Source organism: Artemia sp. Qi Xiang Cuo, chromosome 18 (assembly GCF_049724085.1).
Source record: "Artemia sp. Qi Xiang Cuo chromosome 18, ASM4972408v1, whole genome shotgun sequence".
Classification (NCBI taxonomy): domain Eukaryota; kingdom Metazoa; phylum Arthropoda; class Branchiopoda; order Anostraca; family Artemiidae; genus Artemia; species Artemia sp. Qi Xiang Cuo.
The window spans coordinates 3,376,598-3,401,440 of NC_142811.1; the positions used below are offsets into that span (position 1 = coordinate 3,376,598).

General features: G+C 33.8%; 1 long non-coding RNA gene across 1 annotated transcript; it reads left to right on the plus strand.

Annotated features, from left to right (window-relative positions):
- The first annotated feature begins 985 nt into the window (after window positions 1–985).
- LOC148941127 (uncharacterized) lies at window positions 986–3,589 on the plus strand. Its single transcript, XR_016143259.1, has 2 exons — window positions 986–1,138; window positions 3,342–3,589. It is a non-coding gene; the product is annotated as an uncharacterized LOC148941127 (long non-coding RNA).
- The last annotated feature ends 21,254 nt before the right edge of the window (window positions 3,590–24,843 follow it).

Below are 24,843 nucleotides of genomic sequence, written 5' to 3' on the forward strand. Positions count from 1 at the left end.
GGAGTGTATGTGTCATGTAAGATTGCATTTAATTTTGCTGGGTTAACTAGGTCATAAGATAGTTTGTCTCTTGTTATGCAAACTAAATTTTGACTACGTTTATTGCCAGGTTCAGTAGAGACATTGTTACAATGTTGACAGACACCATTGTTATTGACGGTTCACATATGGAACCATCAACTGAATTTCTTAGAGAATTCATGGTATTAATATTCTTTGATTTTTTTTCTGTCTAGAAGTAGTGTCAAAGTGAGACATTTTGAACATGAATTATGAAGAGTGTTGGCTGATCAAAAGAATAATCATTAGGCTACAGGAAAGAATTCCTCATGAATTTTTGTAACAATGAAATGAAGTAACAATACATAGATGAAGTTCCTGGTTCAATTGGTATAATTAGTCTAAAATTGAAGTGATTTTTTATGTCATGTAAGATTGTATTTAAACTTGACGGATCAGCTAGGTCATAAGATAGTTTGTCTCCTTTTAAGGCAAATGATGTAAACCTAAGTTTGTTTATGTTTGTTAGTTTCCTGAGAGGTTGAGCATTTCAAACAGGATCGTACACCTCTGGCATAGGGTTTTCACCCAGGTAGTTATTAACGGGATACTCGTTATTCGAAATGACATATCAGTGGTACCTAAGGTAAAATAGCTGAAAACCTACGATAAACAATTTCGGCTATGGTGATTCCAATGGTGGTCTTTCCAATGTTATGCCGCTCTTCTTTAAATTTTTCTTAAATTAGTTCTAGCTATAAACTTTTGCTATTGGAATAAACTGAAATAAAAGTCGCCATTCGTGCCAATCACCATAGTCATCTGAGTACTAAGTCACCAATTAGTCGGAAATGAAATTTTTTTCTCTAAACAGTCTTTTTAAAAAATTTTTAAGTACAAATATTATTTATTCATTTTTTAATTAACAAAATTTTTATTTTTTAGATTTTTTTTTTTTTTTATTTTGAAAATTTCTTATAACATACATATTAATCAACACACGACGATAAACATGTTCTCTCTTTATTATCAATGAAACACCAAGACAATTGTTTTGATACTTCTCCTCGCAGATCTGCAGATTGCAAACCTAATTCTGGTCATCTTAAACTAGAGTCAAATAGTGGTGAGGACAAAGGTATGTTTCAAGCATCTTGAGCTTCTTGTGTATATTTGTCCAACATAATAAAGCATATCACTTCCTTTCAAATTTTAGCGGGGCGTCATAAGTATATTTTTGCTGCATCTGATCGTGGTGGTTGCATTTGTCAAATAATCATTTAGTTAACAAACTTCACGGATAGTTTTAGTTATTAGAATATTAAATTTTTTATCCCTATTAAATCCTTTTAGAAAATGACAAACATAGCTTTATTTGCAACTCTTTTCTAACTTTTTAAACTCATTACAACTTTTTTTTGTTTCAAAAATATTAGATATTCTTTTGTTTCTTGTGCAAGGATGTTACGTATGTACAAGTGTATATTTTAGAACAACTCATTTTAGGTTCTAAGTAATTTCATGCACAGCTCAAGCTCATGAATTTATATATTTATGAGTAAATAATTCTCCTATTTTTACAATAATATAGGAATGAAGAATTCATAGAATGACAAGAATAATGCACCAACCTAGCTTCTTAAAATTTTTGGCCAAGACAAGATTCCTTAACATAAAATTTTAATAATTGATTAAAATTAAAACTATTAGAGCTGAGTTTGGTACCAAATAAAAACAAGGCTATACGAATATATCACTTAAGTGATCATAATAGTATTTCACTTACCTATTTATTTTGAGCGACTTATGTCTTATTTTAGTTTTGCCTGTCATGTATTGAAGAACTCGTACTAAAATATTTTGGAAATACTTTTTGAAATATTTTGGAAATATTTGTAAAATATAAAATTAAGTTTCTTAGACTATTTGACTTGAGGGAGATTTGTCCAATATCTCTTTGCTTTTAAGATATATTTGATCGTTTAGACCACCATTGACAAACTTCTTGTGGTCAAGAAATTTGTATGCGAATACTATTAGGGTGCAAATTTTACTGAATAAAATTGTTAGATTGTTAGGAGATTAAGTTGATCAATTTAATGACAAAGTACTTTGTTTCAACCGTTTGAGAGTACTTATCGTTGGACAAATTCATGATTAACAAGCCGAAATTTTTACGCATCAGTGGCATTTCGGGAGCAGAGCGCATCACTTTATATAAAAATAGATTAAAGAAGTATTTTTGAATGAAGAATTGTAGTTTATTAGTAGATTTTTTTTATGAAGAAGGTATAGAGAAAGTATAAATATTTTTGTATTTTAATGAAGGAAGAATTGTTCAAAATTCAAAGGATTATAGCTGTTTTTTTATCAGTCGCAATGGTTTTAAGGTTTGAAAGGCTTGAAAATGTGTCTGTATGGATGACCTGTTTCATGCAGCACCTTTGGTCAAGCTAGTATATCATGTATTTAACTCATTTAAAACGGAGGATTCAAATATACATTTTGATTGAAATATTTCCACCTTGTTGATGTTAAAGTCATTCAAGATATTTAATGTACATAATCTGATGGCCTTATGTCCTTGGGGCAGTATCCTTTCTACCCTCAACTCTCCCTCTTTGCTAATTAAGTGATTACTGTAGGGATTACTGGCAAACTGGATGGCCCAGTTGGGCCAGAGAGAATGGTCGACTTTAGTTTATTCTCAAATTGTGCTATCCATCTAGATCGTGTTCCATCTGAGTAGTGTATGTGGTTGCCATTCTCGTCTTGGAGGAAGCAAGCCCTGAGGTTATTCTTTTTAACCAGTTCTCTTATTTCTTAGTTTTGTCATTTAATGAACGAATAATCTGTTGGGAGTCAAAAGATTGCAGCTTTCTTTTATCAGACGTATTGTTGTCGTATTCCATCGATGAATGATATAAGCGATGATTATTAGGATATAGTATGTAAATAAATTAGTCAGTTAGTTAATACTGAATTAATGCAGATCTTGGATATCACACTGTAGCGACAACTTTTTAGTCAAACTCATATTTATTTAAAGAAATGCTCAATATCAAGCTTTAGAATTTCAATTACATTACAAGCTTAAGATTATAAAATTAAGAATATATTTGCAAAAAAAGATTGTCCTGCTCTTTATCTAAAAAAAATTAAATAAAGGATTCGTTGAATCACAATAATAATACCTCAACTTGGCTCTTATAAATTTGTCACCAAGGCAAGATTCATTAAAACTAAATCTATTGTGACTAATTAAGGTCAAAAGCGTTAAAAGCTGAATTGAGTGTCCAATTAAAAGTAATTTATTTTGAGTGAACTTTATATCATTTTAGTTTTCTCCCTTGAAGATAACCCAAGAACCCACAATGTAAAAAAATCTTTCGAATGTGATATGTACAAGAAATGTTTTACTGCAAATTCCAGTTTAATTGTTCATCAAAGAGTTCATACTGGAGAAAAACCTTTCCAATGCGACATATGCGATAAAACATTTCGTAAAAAACTCAACACTATCTGATCATCAAAGAGCTAATACTGGAGAAAAACCTTTCAAATGTGACATGTGTGATAAAACATTCATTCACAAATCTCTCCTAGCTTATCATCAAAAAACTCACACTGGATAAAAACATTTCAAATGTTACATTTGTTTTAAAAAATTCATCAAAAAATCCAACATTTAATATCATCGAATAACTCATACTGGATAAAAACCTTTAAAATGTGACATGTGTGATAAAACTTTTGGTCGAAAATCGACCCTATCTAATCATGAAAGATGTCATACTGGAGAAAAACCTTTACATTGCGAATTATGCGATAAAACATTCGGACAAAAATCGACCCTATCTGATCATGAAAGAATTCATACGGAAGTAAAACCTTTTGAATGTGATATGTACAAGAAATGTTTTACTGCAAATTCCATTTTAATTGTTCATCAAAGAGTACATACTGGAGAAAAACCTTTCAAATGTGATATATGTGAAAAAACATTCTTCAGTACATCCAACCTTTCATCTCATCAAAGAACTCATACTGGAGAGAAACCTTTCAAATGTGACATGTGTGTTAAAACATTCAACCTTACATTCCACCTTATCATCTCATCAAAGAGCTCATACTGGAGAAAAACCTTTCAAATGTGACATGTGTGAGAAAACGTTCATTCAAAAATCCAGCGTATCTTCTCATCAAAGAACTCACACCGGAGAAAAACCTTTCAATTGTGTCGTGTGTGAGAAAACATTCCACCACAAATCTGCACTTAGCTTATCATGGAATAAGTCATACTTAATAAAAACATTAAAATTTTTAATTGTTTGTGAAAAATTTTGTTATAAACTCTACAATTTATGCTATTGTAATATTAATTACTGTATAAAAAAATTTAAATTTTTACTTGTTTTATAAAACTTTTGTAAAAAAATCGACCCTATCTAATCATGAAAGAATTCATACTGGAGTAAAACCTTTCAAATGTGACATGTGTGAGGAAACATTCCGCCAAAAATCTCAACCTAGCTTATCATCGAAGAACTCATACTGGAGAAAAACCTTTTAAATGTGCCATATGTGATAAAACATTCCGCAAAAAATCCCACGTATCTTCTCATCAAAGAACTCATATAGGAAAATAACTTTACTAATGTGATATGTACAGGAAATATTGTACTACAAATTCCAATTTACTTGATCATCAAAGAACGGATACTGGGGAGAAACATTTTCAAGTGACATGTGTAAGCAATTTTTTGCTATTTTTTTAAGTTTATATATTTATCAAAGTTCTCATGGGGTGAAAATCGTTTCAAGAGTGACATAAGTGACAAATATTTTAATTCGAGTTACAAATTTCCTCTTCAATGAAGATCTTACTAAAAAAAATAAACATTTAAGTAATATGTGTGTATAGAATGTCTCACTTTTTAATCCCAAACATGTTGCCATCAAAGAACTCTTACTGAGGGAAAGGCCTTTGTTTAACTCAATGTGTAAATGTGTTATACAATTATCCAGTGTCAAATATCTGTTGTCAAAGATGGATTATGTTTAGGCTCTTTGCAATTTCAAATTTAAGTTTTCTAATATCAAAGTTATCAAAGGCATCATGCCGGTAAAAAGATTTCCTTATCTCAGTATATGATAACCATTTTTTAAACTTTAGCAAATTCTAAGCACGTTTTTTTAATGCTTATATGAATATAAACAGTATGATGTTACGAATTTGAGTAAGGTTATGAAATTAATTATCTTGCAAATAGGGTTTAGCCATAATATGGAAATATTTAGCAATATTGCACATTAGCAATATGAAATATTGCACAAGAAATTGCATCTTTAAAATTTCTTTTTCTTAATAATCTCACAATTTAATACTTGGCTCGTGGAGTTTACTTTGATGGAAGGCCTAAGACTGCACGAAGTCCTTAAACTATTTTCTTGAAGCTATCTTCTTTCTTAATTTTTCTGTTTAACTTTTACTTTTGGGCATGTGTTGTTATTCTTTAAACTCTTGTTGCGATTACTCACTTTTGAAAAACTCATTTTATCTATTTTCAATGTTGCTTTTCTATTTTGTTTCTTTGCCTGCATGCTTTTTATTGTTAAATTGACTATCAGCATAAATTTCTATAATTCTCATTTACTATTTCTTTATACAAAATAAAGAAATAAAACATTTTTACTAACGTAAGTGAATTCACTGAGAACATTTAGTGATGTTTTTTAACTGATCGTCTGAAACATATTTATATTTGGTACGCAAGTTAGCAGTTTTGGCTCTGTAATTTGAACCCTGGTGCCCACTACACGAATCCTTTTAGGAAAGGCTGTCATACTTTAAAGTCGAATTCCACATATTCAGCCACAAAAGTTTTGTGTTAACCCTTGCAGAAATGGAATTTATATATTCCTACAATATATCCGTAAGCTGTGTTGGAACTTAAGTTCTATTTATAACGCAGAGTTTTATTTCATACATATACCCTATATGAAATTCTTCATGATAAAGCATTATTCACATCTATTTTATTTTTTTATCACATCTCTACCTGGGAGTATAGAACAGAGGCCTGTAAATATAAATTAGTTATCCTTGACTCAAATTTGGTTTATATTGTGTCTTGCTCTTGGCTATAGTTAGCATGACACAGACGGTGTTCCAAGACCATCATGGGGTGCAGCCTAAAATTTGTTGTAAATTTTACAACAAGAAAGTTGTTGTAAAAATTTCAAAAAGGGCTCATTTGGTTGGAAACTGAAAGGGCTAGTAGTCTTTTTAATAGTCAAAAGAGAGCGGAGAGTGATTACCCCCCCTCTCACGCGCACCATTTCCCCACACACATTTAATCAAAGTTTAGAAATAGCCATTTTGTTCAACGTAGTTGAAAGTTCTGTAAAATATGTATTTGAGGATGACAAACCCCCCAGAGCCCCCATGGCAAAAGTCGCAAGTTATGCTCTGGGGGCATATAAGTTTTGTGTTAACCCTTGCGGAAATTGAATTTATATATTCCGACAATATATCTGTAAGCTGTGTTTCAACTTAAGTTCTATTTATAGCGCAGAGTTTTATTTCATACATATACCCTATATGAAATTCTTCATGATAAAGCATTATATCACATCTCTACCTGGGAGTCTATAGAACAGAGACCTGTAAATATAAATTTTTTATGCTTGACTCAAGTTTGGTTTATATTGTGTCTTGCTCTTGGCTATAGTTAGCATCACACAGACAGTGCTCGAAGATCTTCATGGGGTGCAGCCTAAAACATATTTGTCCCCTCTTGAGTTCAGTTCGATAGCCCCTTGGGCTTTTTTTTCGTGAAAATATTTAATAATCTCATTAGATAGCTGCCATAAGGTTCTGATATGTGTTGGATTTCATTGCACAATTGTCATTAGGATCCAGCCCGTTTTTGTCGGAGTATTACTTAATTTTAACTATTTAAGTAAATGCAAATATTTGCTAATTGCTGTTGATGTGTTACCTTAAAACTAATAAATTGTACATTTTGTTTCATTAATTGTATTTTTTTTATTCATGGGTTTTGTTGAAAAAGTTGTTGTTTACCAATAGTTTGTCACCATAAAACATTTGATCCAAAAGATATAAACCATCATTAAGGTTAAGGCCGGACAGTACGATTACCGATTTTGTATGGAATTCCGTCCATATGGAATATATTCGTCCATATTGTTGCATTGGTTGTTTATTTTATTAATTAAAAAACTTTCCGAAAAATCAGTTTTTAAAAGAAAAAATCACCACAAACAAGAGTTTGAGTATCCCCTCCTTCTCTCCCTGTAAAAATCTAAAACCTACTGCGTCATTGACGTTTTACTGAACTAAATAAAAAAAACAGATTTTTTAATTGAAAGTAAGGAACGACGTTAAAACTTAAAACGAACTGAAATTATTCCGTATATGAAAGGAGCTGCCCCCTCCTTGACTCCTCGTTCTTTACGCTGAAGTTTTTTATTGTTTAAAAAAATAGAGTTGTGAGAAAGTCAAACTTCAGATATATGCCTCCTGATCATCACTTACCACGCCTGCCTCCAGGCCCTGGGGAGTTGCGTCGATACAGGAGTTTTTCTTATCTGACTTTTGAATTATTTTTAATGAAATAGCTATTTAAAAATTTTATTGGATAGGCTTGGGAAAAAATGATGTGTTGGGGGGGGGGGGTTCTAGTTGCCCTCGGATATCTTTTGACTCTTAAAAAGTTTGTTTCCAATGAAATGAGTCCTCTCTGAAGTTTATACGGGCATCCCTTTCATAAGAACCATACACGCCCCCAGGACAACACTTACAACGCCTTCCCCCTTGGGCCCTGGGGGATTGTGGTGACGCTGGAGTTTTTGCTATCTAATTTCTGAACAATTTTTGAAAAACTGGCTATCTTGAAACTTTTAGCGGATTGGTTTGGGTAAAAAAAGAGCGAGGGGGGGGGGCTAGTTGCCCTTAAATCTCTTAACGCTTAAAAATTGAACTAGAACTTTCGATTTCCAATCAAATAAGCCCTCTATGAAGTTTATGTGAGCATCCCTTCCATAAGAACCATACATGCCCTTAGGGCATAACTTAGAACGCCTTCTCCCGGGTCCTGGGGTGTTGTGTTGACACCAGAGTTTTTCTTATCCGATCTTTGAACTGTTTTTTTTTAACAGAATGTCTATCTCAAACTTTTCCTCAGATGGGTTTGGAAAAAGAAGGCGTGGGGGGGGGGCTAGTTGCCCTCGGATCTCTTTTGACTCTCAAAAACTGAATGAGAACTTTCAATATCCAATCAAATTAGTCCTCTCTTGAAGTTTTTACGAGCATCCCTTCCATAAGAACCATATACTCCCCAGGGCATGACTTACAACGCCTGCCTTCGGGCCCTGGGGGGATGTTGACCCCGGAGTTTTCGTTATATGATCTTTGAAGTATTTTTAAAAAAATGGCTATCTCAAAGTTCTTATCAGATGGGTTTGAGAAAAAAAAGCGTGGGGGGAGGGGTGGGGCTATGTGCCTCCAATCTCCTTTGACTCTTAAAAAGTGAACTATAACTTTCAATTTCCAATCAAATGAGCCCTCTTTGAAGTTTATACGAGCATCCCTTCCATGAGAAACATATATGACCCCAGGGCATAACTCACAACGCCGGGCCCTGGGGGGCTGTGTCGACTCCGGAGTTTTTGTTATGTGATAATTGAACTATTTTTAACAAAATGGCTATCTCAAAACTTTTATCGGATGCATTTGGGAAAAAAAGGTTTGGGGGGGGGGGGAGGCTGAATTTCCTCCGATATCTTTTGACGTTTAAAATAAGCAACATTTTTTTGGCCATTTTTAAGGCAAAATTAAAAAAAAACACGTTTAAATTTTAATTTGGGTTTATATAACTACGCAAAAGCAACAATAATATACATCTAGATAACAAGTTATATTACTGCATTGGACTTTTTATTACTTGACTTTTTGTTATATGATCTTTCAACACTTTTTAACAAAATAGCCATCTCAAAATTTTCATCGGATGCATTTGGAAAAAAGGGTGAGGGGGGGGCTGGCTACCCTCTAATATCTTTTGACGCTTAAAAAGTGAACTAGAACTTTCAATCTCCAATCAAGTGAGCCCTCTCTGAAGTTTATATGAGCATTCCTTCCAAGGCCCTGAAGACCTTGGGGAGGAGGGGGGGGGGGGGGTGAGTGTCATGCTCAAAGATATAATTTCAAGAACTTTCAACTACGTTGAACAAAATGGCATATTTCAAAATTTTGATTGGATTTTTTTGGGGAAATGGTGGGTGTGGAAGGGGTGTTCGGTACCTTCCAATCACTTTCGACTATTAAAAAGGGCACTAGCCATTTAAATTTCCAATTGAATGAGCCCTTTATGAAGTTTTTATGATAATGCTTTATATAAAAATCTTATATGCCTCCAGGGCATAAATTACAACCCTTGCACTGAGGGTTGTGGGGGGATTGTCATCCTCAAAGACCTAATTTCCAGAATTTTTAACTACGTTGAACAAAATGGCTATCTCAAAATTTTTATTGGGTGTGTTTGTGAAAATGGTGGGCGTGAGAGAGGGGTAGTGGCCCTCCAAACACTTTCGACCATTAAAAAGGGCACTAGCCCTCTGAATTATTAATCGAATGAGGTCTTTTTAAAGTTACTATGACAAAGCTTTCTATAAAAAGCTTATATGCCCCCAGGGCATTACTTAAACTCTTGTCCTGAGGGCTTTGGGAGAGTGTCCTCCTCAAAACATAATTTCTGTCAGGAAATCAACTACTTAGAACAAAATGGCCATCTCAAATTTTGATTGGATGTGTCTGGGGAAACGGTGGGCATGGAAGAGGTGTTCATTGCCTTCCAATCACTTTTGACCCTTAAAAGAGGTACTAGAGCTCTCGATTTCCAATCGAATGAGCTCCCTTTGAAGGTTTTTACGATGACTCCCTCCATATGAAGTGCCTCTGGAAAAAAAAGCAAATAATAAAACCTTGGAGCCTTATGCCCTTTACTATAGGCAACGCTAGTGGTTTTGTTGTGTATTTTCATGAACACCCCAATATTATAGCACAAAATAGTTGCGGATCGGAAAGTCTATTTCGAAATTTAAATTATAATTCACCAGTTTAGTCTAATAGTGAAATATTTTTAAACTAGTTTTACAATTAATTCATAATCTCTAACAATTAAAAAGAAAATTTAAATTAATTATAAAAGTCATTTTCCAAAAATTATTTCATATTAAAACATGGAACAAGGAGAAAGAAAGGCAGATGTTAATTAAAAAGAGATAAACAAAATTACCAAGGATGGTTCTGTGGGCTGTTGGGTTCTATGTTCTATTTTATGGCTTCTGATTTATATATCTCTTTTGCCACTTGTCTTTAATATGAATTAGTTTTTATAAAAAGTTTCTGAAGTTGAAACTTGAACCGACCACAATTTCGTTGGTTTCCAAAAAATTAGCACTTAACTGATAGCTTCAATAAACAGACGCAACAAAAACAGGTTTGGAAGTAGAAAATATCCTTAGGTGGCTAACAAAAGAATACAAGTTTCAGAGAGCATTCATGAAGCTCTCAATTGCCTTAAATCAAATAAAAAAGAATACACAAGTATTTTAATTCTTTAAACTTTAAAAATTTAGTTTTCAGTAATATCCTAGTTTTCCAGAATTCTACAATCGTATCAAGCCAATTTACTTTTGTTTTAAAATTTCCAAAAATATTTTGTATAAGCTCTACAGCACAAAATTATGTTCCTAATTTTTTTTTTCACTTTGCTCTCTACTTTCATTCCTGAAAGCTTTGTTTTTCATTTTTATGCTTTTCCCGGTTTTGAAAATATAGGTTTGATCTTAAACCTTATAAAAATATTTTTTTTCAACTTTGGCAAAGCAGCTATAGACGTCAACATGATTTTGTGCTAAAATTTAGCATCAAGCTAGAAAATAAATTATACTTAAACAAATTACCATAAAATTTAACCCAATCAAAAAAAGGTAAAATTTTTAATTGTTGATGCCTTGATCTTACCGAATTCTGGGACAAGTCATTGGTCAAAACTCTTACAGCTTTATTTTGTAACACAGGGAGCGGATACAAATGCCTAGTGAACGTCGACGACCAAACTGTAACACAGTATAACAAATATGGATGAATAAGAGAAAATCATAACATTCTAATAACCTTTTTGGGGAAAGAATTTTTCAGCTTTCACAGAGTTCCAACATTTTTGGCTAATTTAGTGGTTTTAAATGCAATATGGTCTTTAAAACTTAGGTGTTGGGGTTCCACCCCTGTTTCTTTTCCTTTCAGATAAATTACCTGTTTTCGTTTTCTTAATTACATTTGCTTATAGTATAATTTCTAAAGACAGGTTAAATTCTCGTTGCTAAGTTTGAGGCGTCGCAATAAGTAAGCTGTGAAGTAAGTTCTATTTTTGTACTTCCTGGTTTGGTGTCATTGAAAGATAAAGCTAAGAGGTAGAATTGGGTTTGAATGGCGATAGAGATGATTGGCTGGGCCAAGCGAAGGTCCACCCCTATGAACAGTGGTGTACAAAATATTATTTTGATTTAGTCTACTTTGAGACCCCGTATAGGGAGTCAGTAATTGGAATTTATAGATGTTATTATTGTGACCCTTTTGGAAGAATACAAGTAAGGTATTTTTTACAAACTGTGTACTAGTTTCCGTAACCCAGGCAGGGTAGGAATAGAGCTACGAGGTACCGTCATTATTTATTGACAGGGGGGTTTGTTACCTCCAAGGAGAGAATTAGATATTTTCTAGCCGTATCCCAAGGCGGGTACATTTGGCTTTAGAAAGTGGCTATTTGACCACTCGATCGCGTTATCATACCCTGGGACAGGATATACTGTAAATAGGGTAGTACCAAACCCGACATTTGCAGAACCGGTATGGTAGACGCGGCCTCACATTATATTTTGGGGCCGGGGCTTTCCCCTCCAATAAGTGGGGACTCCCGTATATTACCACGCCAGTGGCGTTGTGGCCTACCGGTATAACACTGGTGGCTAAAATACCACGAACATTGGTGGTAGCAAGAAAAGAAACTATTAACAGCATTAATAGTAAAAGAATTCCGTGTTTTCGAAGAGACTAGTTGAGTTAGCCTACATAGTAATAGTAGCCTATTGTGGTTGCATATAGAGAGAAAAAAAAATACGGAATCAATTAATAGAATTATGAAGATCTATTATGGGCTGTGCCTTGTTAGATCATAATTGAAAAAATTACGAATCAATATATCGCGCAACTAATTAGTGTGCAAAATTGACGCGCAGCAATTTTTCACGAGAGACCGGAAGTTACATGGATAAAAGAATTTTCATTTAGACTGAAGAGGTAATTTTAGTTAACGAAATTTTTAAATTATGTCGGACAGAGATGAGCTTAACTCAAGACCGAGAAAGGCGAGTGAAGCCCATAGAAAAAGGAGGAAAATAGAAAGAAAGGCTAAAATGGAGGCCTTCGAGAGAAAGTACCTAGAGTATATGAAACAATTATAGAATGAGATAGATCAAATTGAAAAAATAGTCAAGCCAATGAAATACTTCATCAGGCCCGTATGGACAAAATTGAAAAAGATTGACAAGAAAGAGAGGATAGCTAGAGAGCAGAGAGAAGTGAATATTAGAATAGATAGAAAACGAAAGGAAGATGCTGATAGGATAGCCAGAGAACGAAAGAAGGAGGAAGATAGAGAACAAAGAGAAAGAGATAGAGTTGCCAAAGAAAAAAAGGAGGAGGCAGACAGAGAGGAAAGAAAATACATAATGCAAATAATTGCAGGGACAAATTTTCAAACGTACAAGAGAACCGCATGGGTTAGAAGCCCCTAAAAATATACAACTTCGCTGACTACGGGGGAAGGTGGACCAGCCCATAAAAAAAATTGGGAGGCTACGCCGCCTTATCGGAAAAATGAAATGCTTGATACTCAAAATGTTGATAATCTAGGAAAATTTGATTCCTTGGAGCCTTTTTCTAAAAATTGCCATAATAAAGATGAGAAAGTAACCTATAAAAGAACGAATTGGGCTATAGCACATAATCAAGGAAATATTGACGAATTTGCGAAATCAAATAAAATAGAAGGAAAATTAAACGAAAGATTGACCGAAATGGTAATTGACTCAGGGAGTGAGCAAACATTTGTGCGAATGGACCTAATTAAAAAGACGGAAATAGACAATAAAAATAATATTACAACAGTTTATTATTATGGAGATAAGCACCAATGCCCGTCTGCTTGGGTAAGAACAGAAATTGCAAAGAAAGGTCCAGAGAAAAACGATAAAAGTAGGCTTAGTACCAACGCTGGCAGTGGATGTTCTAGTAGAAGGAGACTTTGGAGATATCGGAAATCTCCCATCGTTAAAAGCGACTTCTTTAACAGTGGAAAAATTACAATATTACACTACGACGGAAAAATATAATACTCTGTTAACTACGGGGGGAGGTGGACCGGCCCATAAAACAAATTGGGAGGCTGTGCCATCCTGTCGGAAAAATGAAATACTTGATACTCGTGTTCAAAATGTTGATGATGCACAAAAATGGGATGCGGAAGTAAACAGACCACATAATACTGAAAATAAGACGCGCGAAAATGATTTTTCGAGAAAATTTCCAGAAAACGGAAAAATTGAGAACACTTTTAACGAGTGCGAGACGCCGAAAAAATTGCCAAAATGAAACATTGATTGTACCAGAGAATAAGGAGACGAAATTTATTGTACGCGCTTTTCCTCGGAAAGTTCGAGAAATTTTAGTAGAATATGAAAAACCAAATGTCGGAGTTCGATTCCCATTTCATAACGAACTATTTGTTTCGGCGGTAAGAATAAAGAAGACTAAAAGAAAAAGAAAAGAAATATTAAACGGAGCTATAATGAAGTTATGCAGTCAAAGATGGTGGACACTGGATTCTAAATCAGATTTAACGATTATTTATTATTTGGCGCGAATGACAGAATTGAGAAAAGTAGAGATGAAAACAGGAATGCAGAAATAACAAAATTTGGAGTCAGCCTGCAGTGGCGAAAAAGAAAAAAATGTTGGATGGGCTGTGCCTTGATAACATAAATAATAGAGAGAAAAATAAAATGTTGGATGGGGTGTGCCTTGATAACAAAAATAAAAGGGGGGGGGGGGAAGAGGTCAAAGACCCATGGGGAATAAAACAAGATAGGTACAAAATAGAGATGACTGACCTACAACGGGTTGGGGGAAAGTTGGGAGATAGGGAATGTCGAGTCGGATTAGAAAAACTTGGAAAGGAATCTGAGATTAGTATCATCAACTCAAAAGATATGTCGATCCTTTATGAGGGAGAGGAATCCCTTGGGGAAGATCCCCTGTGGGAAGTCACGAAAGATTGCTCTTTTCCTCAATGCACAACTGGCGGACAAGTTGTGATCCCTTTACCGAGATTTTGCCTCTCTGATCTGGAGTCCTTGAGGGATATTCTCTCCCAGTCACTTCATACTTCACCCAAACCCTTGTCCAGTAACCCTATGCATAGTTATTATTCTTCATGGGAACCGACAATTATTTCCAGCAAATTGTATTCAATGGGAGATGTATCTCAGTTTCATCTTCAATTAGTCGCAACGCATGTTCTGCATTTAATTATCCCAGGGGAGGGAATGCAGAAAAAAGGCGATTCATGGTTCGCTCAAAATTTTACTTCATTCCCAGTACCTTTATCGTTTTAACAGGCTTTTGCATTTTCGGCCTTAGGTTATTTGAAATTATGCCAAGGGGCAATTTACTCTTTTATTGACATATGGGGTTGTTTCCACAGATGGAAATTAAGAGGCTAGTGCAGCCAATTTTTCATGATGGCTGGCATCATCATATGTGCCAAAAACTGATTCTCTGCCCTTCTCAAATGTAAATTTGTGAGAGCGAGAAAAATTTTTTGTTTTTGATTGTGCTGCGCACAATCATTGTCTACGAATATCAGGGACTTCAACTTTCAAAACCTAATGTGGATGCTATACGATTTAGACCATGGTGGTCCTACAGTAGAGACGTGTCGATGACGACTGATTCAGAGTCAAGCGGTGGAAGTAGTAGTACAGACACTGGTGAAAGAGAGAAGGCAAATAGATTTTGTAAAGTTGAAGTTATGTTTTTATGTTTGTAAGGGTGGACCAAGGTAGCGCGTGGGTGGTCATTTATCTTACGGGGGGAGGTATTGGGGTTCTATCCCTGTTTCTTTTCCTTTCAGATAAATGACCTGTTTTCGTTTTCTTAATTACATTTGCTTATAGTATAGTTTCAAAAGACAGGTTAAATTTTCGTTGCTAAGTTAGAGGCGTCGCAATAAGTAAGCTTTGAAGGAAGTTTTATTTTTGTGCTTCCTGGTTTGGTGGCATTGAAAGATAAAGCTAAGAGGTAGAATTGGGTTTGAATGGGGATGGATATGATTGGCTGGGCCAAGCGAAGGTCCACCCCTATAACAGGTGTGTACAAAATGTTATTTTGATTTAGTCTACTTTGAGACCCCGTAAAGGGAGTCTGTAATTGGAATTTATAGATGTTGTTATTGTGACCCTTTTGAAGAATACAAGTAAGGTATTTTTTTACAAACTCTGTACTAGTTTCCGTAACCCAGGCAGGGTAGGAATAGAGCTACGAGGTACCGTCATTATTTATTGACAGAGGGGTTTGTTACCTCCAAGGAGAGCTAGAGATTTTCTAGCCGTAACCCAAGGCGGGTACATTTGGCTTTAGAAAGTGGCCATTTGACCACTCGATCGCGTTATCATACCCTGGGACAGGGTATACTGTAAATAGTGTAGTACCAAACCTGATATTTGCAGAACCAGTTTGGTAGACGCGGCATCACATTATATTTTGGGGCCGGGGCTTTCCCCTCCAATAAGTACTGACATCCGTATATTACCACGCCAGTGGCGTTCTGGCCTACTGGTATAACACTGGTGGCTAAAATACCACGAATATTAGGCATTCATCTACCATCACACAAAGATACCATACAATACTTATCTAGATAGTCCAGAGAATACAGATAGTTATGTTCCTGAATGAATAGCACATCACATAGTTGAAGGAGATCATCCAGAGCCTTTTCTGTAATAAGCAAAAGAAGCATGAGAGCCTGATTAATTTAAATATGTTGCTTATCATAAAATGAGAATTTTAATGTCTTTGTATAGGCCAGAGGTTTTGGGGACCATTATTGGGGCAGGGCTGGGGATGAATTGTCAAAATGCAAAAAAAAAGAGCATAAGATTAGTAATCTATAATGTTTCTATGTTTGTTCTAGCTTATCTTATTTTGGAAAGATGCAAATCTTAACATTTTCCAAGCTTCTTTCTTCTTAATAGTTTAAAAGCAAATGGTAGGAAGGAACAGGAAGAAAATAATTGTACAATTGAAAATTCAATCTCCAGAACAAAACATTGTAAAATTCTTCTTTCTTGGAATATAATGGAAAAAATGTTGAGATTGCTTTGACACATTCTATGGATGAAAGATCATAGATTGCAAAAAAAAATCATCCTTGTTGGCTAACCATTTAGGACAGAATAAAAATCATGTTGTTCCTAAATTAGGTAGAAGGATGTCATAAGGACAAATTTAAAGGAAATTGGAATTTCTTGGGAGAGTAAAGAGGGAGGTTTTGGGTAGATTGAGATGGAGAAGGAGCATTTATTGATATTAATAGCTTGGTGCTGTAGTGAGTAGTCGGTAGTAGTAAACCAAATACGCTCAATGCAATTTTGGAACACTGAATTTTCTCATGTATTGCTTGTTGCCATTGAAAAGATGCAATACTTCAGTCATCTTTGAGGCTCAAAGGATGACTGTATCTTTTTTACTATAGACCTTTAAAATGGTTGGCCAAACTATTCAGGATTGATTAGGTGGTCTAGTCTTAACTGGTAGAGGTTTGATAAGAGAACTGAAGAAACTGAACCCTAAAAACAATCCTCATTTTCCTGGATATCTTACAAAAGCCATTTACCATGATGCATTTTCTAATGGAGATAGAAATATTCACTTTTAATGAAACCTATATAATCAGTGTGCTTTTCAATTAAATGAAACAGCTTTCCTTTTTTTTAATTTGAGAAAAATCTGTCCCTAAAATATTCTATCTGGTTGATTATGCTAAGAAATTAGCTCATAGGACTTTTGATTTGAGGAGTTTGACTTTCTTGGAAGTTTCTTGTGGTGCTACTTGCTTTAACTGACAAACTTGTTAATAAATGGGATTTTGTCTTTTTGAAAATAAAATTGACAATAAAAAAAAAATCATTTTGTTATTAGTCAAATCCCATAGTTGAACCAAAGATTCTTGGTAGACCTAAATGGTGGCTAGACTCTAGGCAAAATCAGCCAATGGCCTCTTTGCATTTTTACTGAGGTTTGTTTCTTTTACTGAGTATATTACTAAGGTTTGCAAACAATTTTAAGGTAGGGTAAATGTACCAACGATTGAATAGTTTTTGTAAAAAGAAAAACACATTTTCTACTCCAGAAGGTTTAATTGATAAACTCTTGGTTTGAAAAGTGTTTCAGTATGTTGGAAAAACATCTAGAAATCTAACTATTTGATTAGAAGTTTGAAGTTTTATCAGAAAAGGGTGCAAAATTCCAATTTTCTGGGATTGGAGCGTTTTCACCTACAAATTTGACACAACAATAAATTACCTGTTTGTGATGCAAGTTGGAACCGCATTTGACACATCTGAAAATACTTGGGAATGCTTGTGGGTGGATCCTGGTGCATTCGTCATGCCTATTCTTTTTGGTTTATTTCTTTGTTTCTCTTCAACTTTATTTCATGTGTAAAAGTATAAAACACTAGTCAGATAGTGGAAGCAAAAAACTGACAAAAATTTTAGACAGTACCCATAAACTCAACAACTGTGTTTTTGTCAGAGTACCTTTGAATTTCGTAACCAATTATTTCTTATATGTTTTACATGTTCAGTGAAGTTTTGACAGGACCTGTTGCTGTCTGTCGAAAATATCGACAAGGTTACTACAAGGTATTCTCAAAAGAAATGGATCCCTTGATAGAAGCCAATATCTAGGTTTCAATTAGGCTGGAGGAAAGTTTTATGTGTGCCTGGTATTCCAATACATCAGACGTGAATTTTTGACACTTGGAACATATTCTGTCAAAATAATATTTTCTATCATTTAATTTAATTTTATCAAGAAAAGCCCAATGTGTCTACATTTTAGACAAGATCAGATGTATGTTGACATGTTGGTGCTGATCCCAACTTTCTTTTGAAAAAAAAAAAATATAATGTGTTTGATGAAATGGTGGGGATGGAAGGGGGGTTAGTAGCTCTCCAGTCACTTTCGACTATTGAAAAGGGCACTAACCCATTCAATTTCTAATCAGAGGAGCTCTTTTCGAAGTTTTGTACGACAACAAGTGGCCATCCAGAAATTTCTGTATGATGCATTTTGGGAAAATATGAGGTGTGAGGGGATATTCCCCTCTGATCACTCTGAACCCTAAAAAGGGCACTAAAACTGGGAAAGAAAATTCCACATTTTTGTAGATAGGAGCTTGAAACCTCTACTGTAGGGTTCTCTGATACGCTGAATATGATGGTGTGATTTCCATTAAGGTTCTATAACTTTAAGCGGGGCTCCCACGGCGTCAATAAAGTTAATAAAGCTGTCCATAAAGTTAATAAACCGTTTTCCCCTTATAACTTTATTTACTTTATGGTTGTCGGAAAGAAGTTAAACTTTATTTAACTTTTTCCGGAAAGTCCTGAAAGTTTAGGAAAATTTTAATTCATCTAAAAGAGACTAATTAGATAGCCAGTCTTAAACTTTTTTTCTCTAATCTGTTGAACATTGATATGTGGAACATTGTAGCAGAAGACTTGCTTATTTCACTAGTGAGAAATAAACCTTTAATATACAGTTCCTCACAAAGGGAACATAAGGACAGAATTTGTGTTGAAAATGCATTCAAGGAAATAAGTGAAGTAATGTGTCAAGAATTGGGTCCTCATTTTTGTCTGTGAGGCTTCTTTATTAAATTTAAAAGTAAAAACAACATCTAACTTAAGACTAACTTATTAAATTGAAAAAGTTATCAAAAAATAATGTCAGATATATTCAAGAATAATCAAATTAATTGCTTCAAGAAATTTCCAAAAAGTCAAGAAGGTCAAATTAATGTGTGAGCGCGACGAACTTTACGGTGTGTAACTTTGCAGAATAATTTATTAACTTTATTGACGCCGTGGGAGCCCCGCTTTGGGGGGTCTTTCCCCCTTTTTTCGAAAATCAGCCATAAATTTTGATGGGTAAGATTAAACTTGATGAAACTTATATATTTGAAATCAGAATTAAAAATCTGATTCTTTTGATGTATCTATTGGTATCAAAATTCCGTTTTTTAGAGTTTCGGTTACCATTGAGCTGGGTCGCTCCTTACTTACAGTTCTTTACCACGAACTGTTTGATTTATTGACATCAAAATTCCGTTTTTTAAAGTTTGATTTCTATTGAGCCGTATCGCTTTTTTTCGTTACGTATATGTTATTACGTATGTAAGGGGGGACCAAAAATACAAAATTCCACATTTTTGCAGATTGGAGCTTGAAACTTCTATAGTCGGTTTCTCTGATATGCTGAATCTGATGGTGATTTGCATTAAAGTTCTATAACGTTTAGGTGGAGTTTCCCCTTTTTTTTAAAATAAGGCAAAATTTCTCAGGCGAACAGAATTTCCTTTTGTTTGGCTAAATGGCTTTCTTGGAATTTTGATCTGACCTAACTCATAAATTAACTTACGTAACAAACTTCTATATTCGTAAGTTTGTGACATATATAAGGGGATTCGCCCCCTAGTCAGTACCTCTCTCTTTACGCTACAGTTCAAATTGCTGATTTCTATGTGTATCTGATTTACTTTTATAAATATTAGATACCGAAAAGAAGAAAAGCAATTACTTTTGGTGCATGAATCGAAAATATAACCCTTTCTACAAATTATTTTTATTACACTCTTCTGATTAACAATTTAATTTCCCTTCTTTTTTTACAGAAATAAATTTTTATTTTAAAAGCGAAACAAAATAAAACAAAAACCAACAAGTCTAGAGGCGTGCTCAGTAAGTTACAAAAATTTTTTTTAGTGTGTTATAATAAATAATACACAATTGCATGAAAAACATTAAATCCTTGATTGAAAGTTTAAAGTTTTTTAGACGTTCGGTTTCTATGAAGCCTGATTGCTCCCTACTTACAGTTCGTTACGACAAACTGTTTGATGGATATTTTCTGTTCGTCTTAAGTTTTAATGTTGCTCCTTACTTTAAGTTGAAAAAACTGGTTTTATATTTAATTGCTGATCGTTTTTAAATAAAGTTGGAAAATCCATGTCCATCTCCATGGAAAATTCCCTTCCCCCACGGTATATTTCTCCATGGAAAAATTGTACCACGTAATCAAAATTCACAATTATTCCTGCGCTAATATTTTAAGGCATACTAACCCAACAGCCAAAGAAGTCAAATCTATTTTTATGAAAGTCATAACTTGAACAATTTTCAAATGACTTAAATGAATGAATGAATGCAAGAAAAGATCTTTGCCCTCAGACATATCAGAATCGAAATTATTTAAAGAATAGAACTTCATATTTACAGATAGTGCTCTTAGTGAAAAATCAAAAAAAAAATGGCTAGCGTAAATGCAATGGTAATGTATTTTCAATCTATCGAGTGGCTCATACGTATTATACCAAACAAATTCGAGAAGTTAAATTAGGTTAATCGTAAAGAAATATACCAAAATAGATGAAATTATTATATTTTAGCAACAAAATTATGGAAACAACAACAAAAAAACCTAACCAAAATACTAACACGATATACTATAAATTTTATTAAAATATACCTATAAAGTACTTCATGTCACTGAGCCAAGTTAATTACCCCGAATGCAGAAAGGTTAACCTGTTTTTCGCAGATTCAAGTAAGTAAACTTCTCGACTGTGTTTGGTATAATACATAAATACCTATTTAGCCTTAAGTTTTTTGTAACATAATTTTTTTTTATCTTTTCCTTTATAATCTTAATGTTGTAAATCTTTAACTGGCCAACCCCCCTCCACCTTCCCCCCCCCAAAAAAAAATCACTCAATTTTTCTGTTGTCAGTAGGAAATTGTAGTAAATGCAGAAAATAATTATCTAAAATAAAATTATTTTCTGAACTGTTTTTGTATTGTTCATATTTGCTGTTTATTTTGTTATTCAAGTAAAAAATTGGGTCAATAATTACCTAATCATATTATTGAGTTTCAAATAAAGTGAATACACAATTCGATGCCTTTTTTATGCTGATTACGGATATAACAATCATCTCTATCGGAAATGAATTTTAGCCCCACCCCCCTATATATGCCAATTCAGGGTATATATTTCTACATTAGGGGGAGGGGAAAATTTTATTTCTGATGTAAATGGGAGGTAAGTTTAAACTGTACCCCCCCCCCTAATGTAGAAATATATACCCTGAATTTGCATACATAGGGGGGGGGGCTAAAATTCATTTACGACAAATTTGTTTCACAGGCTATTTTGTTTTGCTTCAGGCATTAGACTAGCTCTAAGACTGCTGTTGTTGTTGTAAAAAATGACATACTCGGCTGTCGTTCTGACAAGAATGAAAAAGTAAATGCATTTAAGGAATAAGCGACACGACAAGAGGTATGTATTTTTTGGGGGGACCTGGGTGCACGCTAGGTTCATAGACATAACATATTCTAAATAAACTACATTATCTTGATGCATCTAGAGATATTAAAACTTTGTTTTTTTTAGGGTTTTGTTTATTATTGATTTTCGTCAAACCTTAATTAAAATTTATTCCCACGAACTTTTTGAAACACACTAATCTTTAGTTTGTCCTATATGAGAGGTGGGTTATATATTCTAACATGAAGGGACTTGGAGGGGAAAGTATAGGTAAACTACATGCAAAATTTGTTAGCTACGAATTTTCTACATATTCTGAAGTAAGAATTGTTTAATAACGTAACTTCTTGAGTGGGGTCGGGATAATACCTCAGTCCCCTGTTTAATATACATTTAATAATTATGTTTGTAAAATTAAAATGTGTCAATAATATTATTTAGAAAAAACAAAATTTTATTTATTTGAAAAAATTTTTGTAAACCCCCCCCTCCCCTCAATTCCAACACCTCTAGAAACAATCCTACGATTTTACAAATTTCAAGAAAGAGTATTGCATTCTAATAGGGAATAATTCCATAAATTAATTTGTTCTTAAAAACAGGTATTTACATCACTCGAGACCCTCCCCCCCCGCCATCCAAATTCATATAGGACATAACGCATGTTTTTACATTTTGGAGAACGATTATGGTATCCTAAAAGTAAATAATTACTTCTTTATGATATTTAATATGATACTAATGAGGAGTTTCAGCTACTGTGATTTGAAGATTTACTATTACCGTCGGGACAAAGAAGTCAATTATATGAAAAGATTACGGAAATTACAAACTGTAGTAGTGTTGGGTGTTTTGAAGATAAACAGGTAAGCAAATAAGTGTTTATAAAAAAATTTGTAGTTCCGAATTTAAAAGCCGGATTTCAATATAAATAACTTTAATACTTATAAAATTTTATTGTGTAATCGAAAAAACGAGAAGCATCGGCGTTACAAATCCCAATTTCACAAACTTACACTACAAGGTAGCTTTAACATATCATTTTATTTGTTAATCCTTAAAATAATAAAATCACAAAATTGGAAAGAATAAGAAGCTTCTCTATAGATAATTATTTGCATTAAATATAATCAGTATACTATGGACGATAGAAAATAGAATCTAGTGGGTGCATTAGGATAGGAGTCAAAACTGTGGTTGGTCGTAAATTATCCGACGGCATCGCCCCCTCCCCGTTCATTATTTCTCCAAGCACCCATCACGAGCTATGTCAACTGAACTAGAAGAAATCTCCGATTAACATTGAATACCTTTCAGTTACTATTTGTGTCTATTACTGCTATTATTATTTTCATAATTTAATCATCCTAGTGTTATTATTTAATATATGCTATCGATTATTCACTAATTTTGGTATAAATAGTTCAAATCGTAAATTGTGATTTCACCATAAATACATTTTAATCCATGCTAATGATATAAAATACCAAAATTAGAATATATAATCCCAAAAGTGGACAGAATAAGATATTGATCTGTAAATAATTGTTTGCATTTAGTATTATAAGGGGATGGTACCATTTCAGCTAACCGTCACAAGCACTGAACGTCATTTCGTAGACAAGGCAAATTAGAATATCGATAGTCACAATTGCTACCCGTCAGAATTTCTACAGTTATAACATCGACACATTAGTTCATAGACAGTCACAATCACTACCCGACAGAACGTCGCCCTTCATAACATAGGCACGGCATAACATCGAACAATTTTTTAGATTTTATGACGTGTAAATGTTATGACTGTCTACGTTCTGACGGTTTGTGGTTCTGATGTTTTTTCGTTTTTTAATTTTTTTTAGTTTTTATGACGTGTCGTTTTTATGACTGTCGACGTTTTGACGGTTAGTGTTTCTGACGGATTTTCGTTATGAAAAAAAAGTATGCGTTTATATAATAGTAATAAGTATATAATGGTTTATAAACAAATTTCGGCTGTATATTCGCACATCAGTGGAATGGGGTAAAGCATGGAATATATTAAATACATTACCTAAACTAACCTGGTCCCCCTAAAGCCCCAAAAAATTAAGTTCTAAAATTTTTGATGTTATAACGTGTCGATATTATGACTGTCAATGTTGTGACAGATTTTCGTCATGAGAATTTTGTTAGATGTTATAACTGTTGACATTCTGACGGTAAGTGGTTCTGGCGGAATTTCGTTGGTAGAAAAAATTTTGATGTTATGACTGTCGACGTTCTGACGGGTAGCGATTGTGACTGTCGATGTCCTGACGTGTCGATGTTCTGACAAATTTTGTCGATGTCCTGACGGTAGTAGTCCCGACGTGTAGATGTCCTGGCGCCGTCCCTAAATTATCCGACGGCATCGTCCCCTCCCCGTCCATTACTCTTCCAAGCATCGATTAGGAGCTATGTCAACTGTACTAGAAGGAACACGTTCAAATCTCTGATTAACATTGAACACCTTTCCGTTACTATTTTTATGTATTTATGCTATTATCATTTTCATAATTTAATTATAATAATGGTATTATTTAATATACTACATCTATTATTAACTAATTTTGGTTACATAATTTTAAATTGTAAATTTTTTTGATTTTAAAATATCTACTGCTTAATCTATGCTAATGATATATTCTAGATGAACTAAGATGAATTTGAACTACAACTTTTCACCAAAGTATTGAATTATGTTAAATTATAAGACCAGGACGAAGTCCTTCTCCAGCTGGAAGAAATTGCCAAAAGAGATGTGCGATGAAAATTAGAGTAAGTTATGACCTAAATCACTTTCTCAGTAATTCGAAGCCAAATGATATTTAATTAGTACAATATTTGATATATTAATTCAAAGTAGAACATAATTATAATAATAGAGTTTTTAGTAAATAGGTTTTAGCAGTTCGAAGCTAATTGATGAATAATTAGTACATATGTCATAGAATCATCGATTCTAGTTAAGGCAATAATTGAATGTAGAGAAACAAAAACAAATTAAATCAAGTTACTTCAATAAATTTACATATGGTTAAAATGTATATTTATATTAT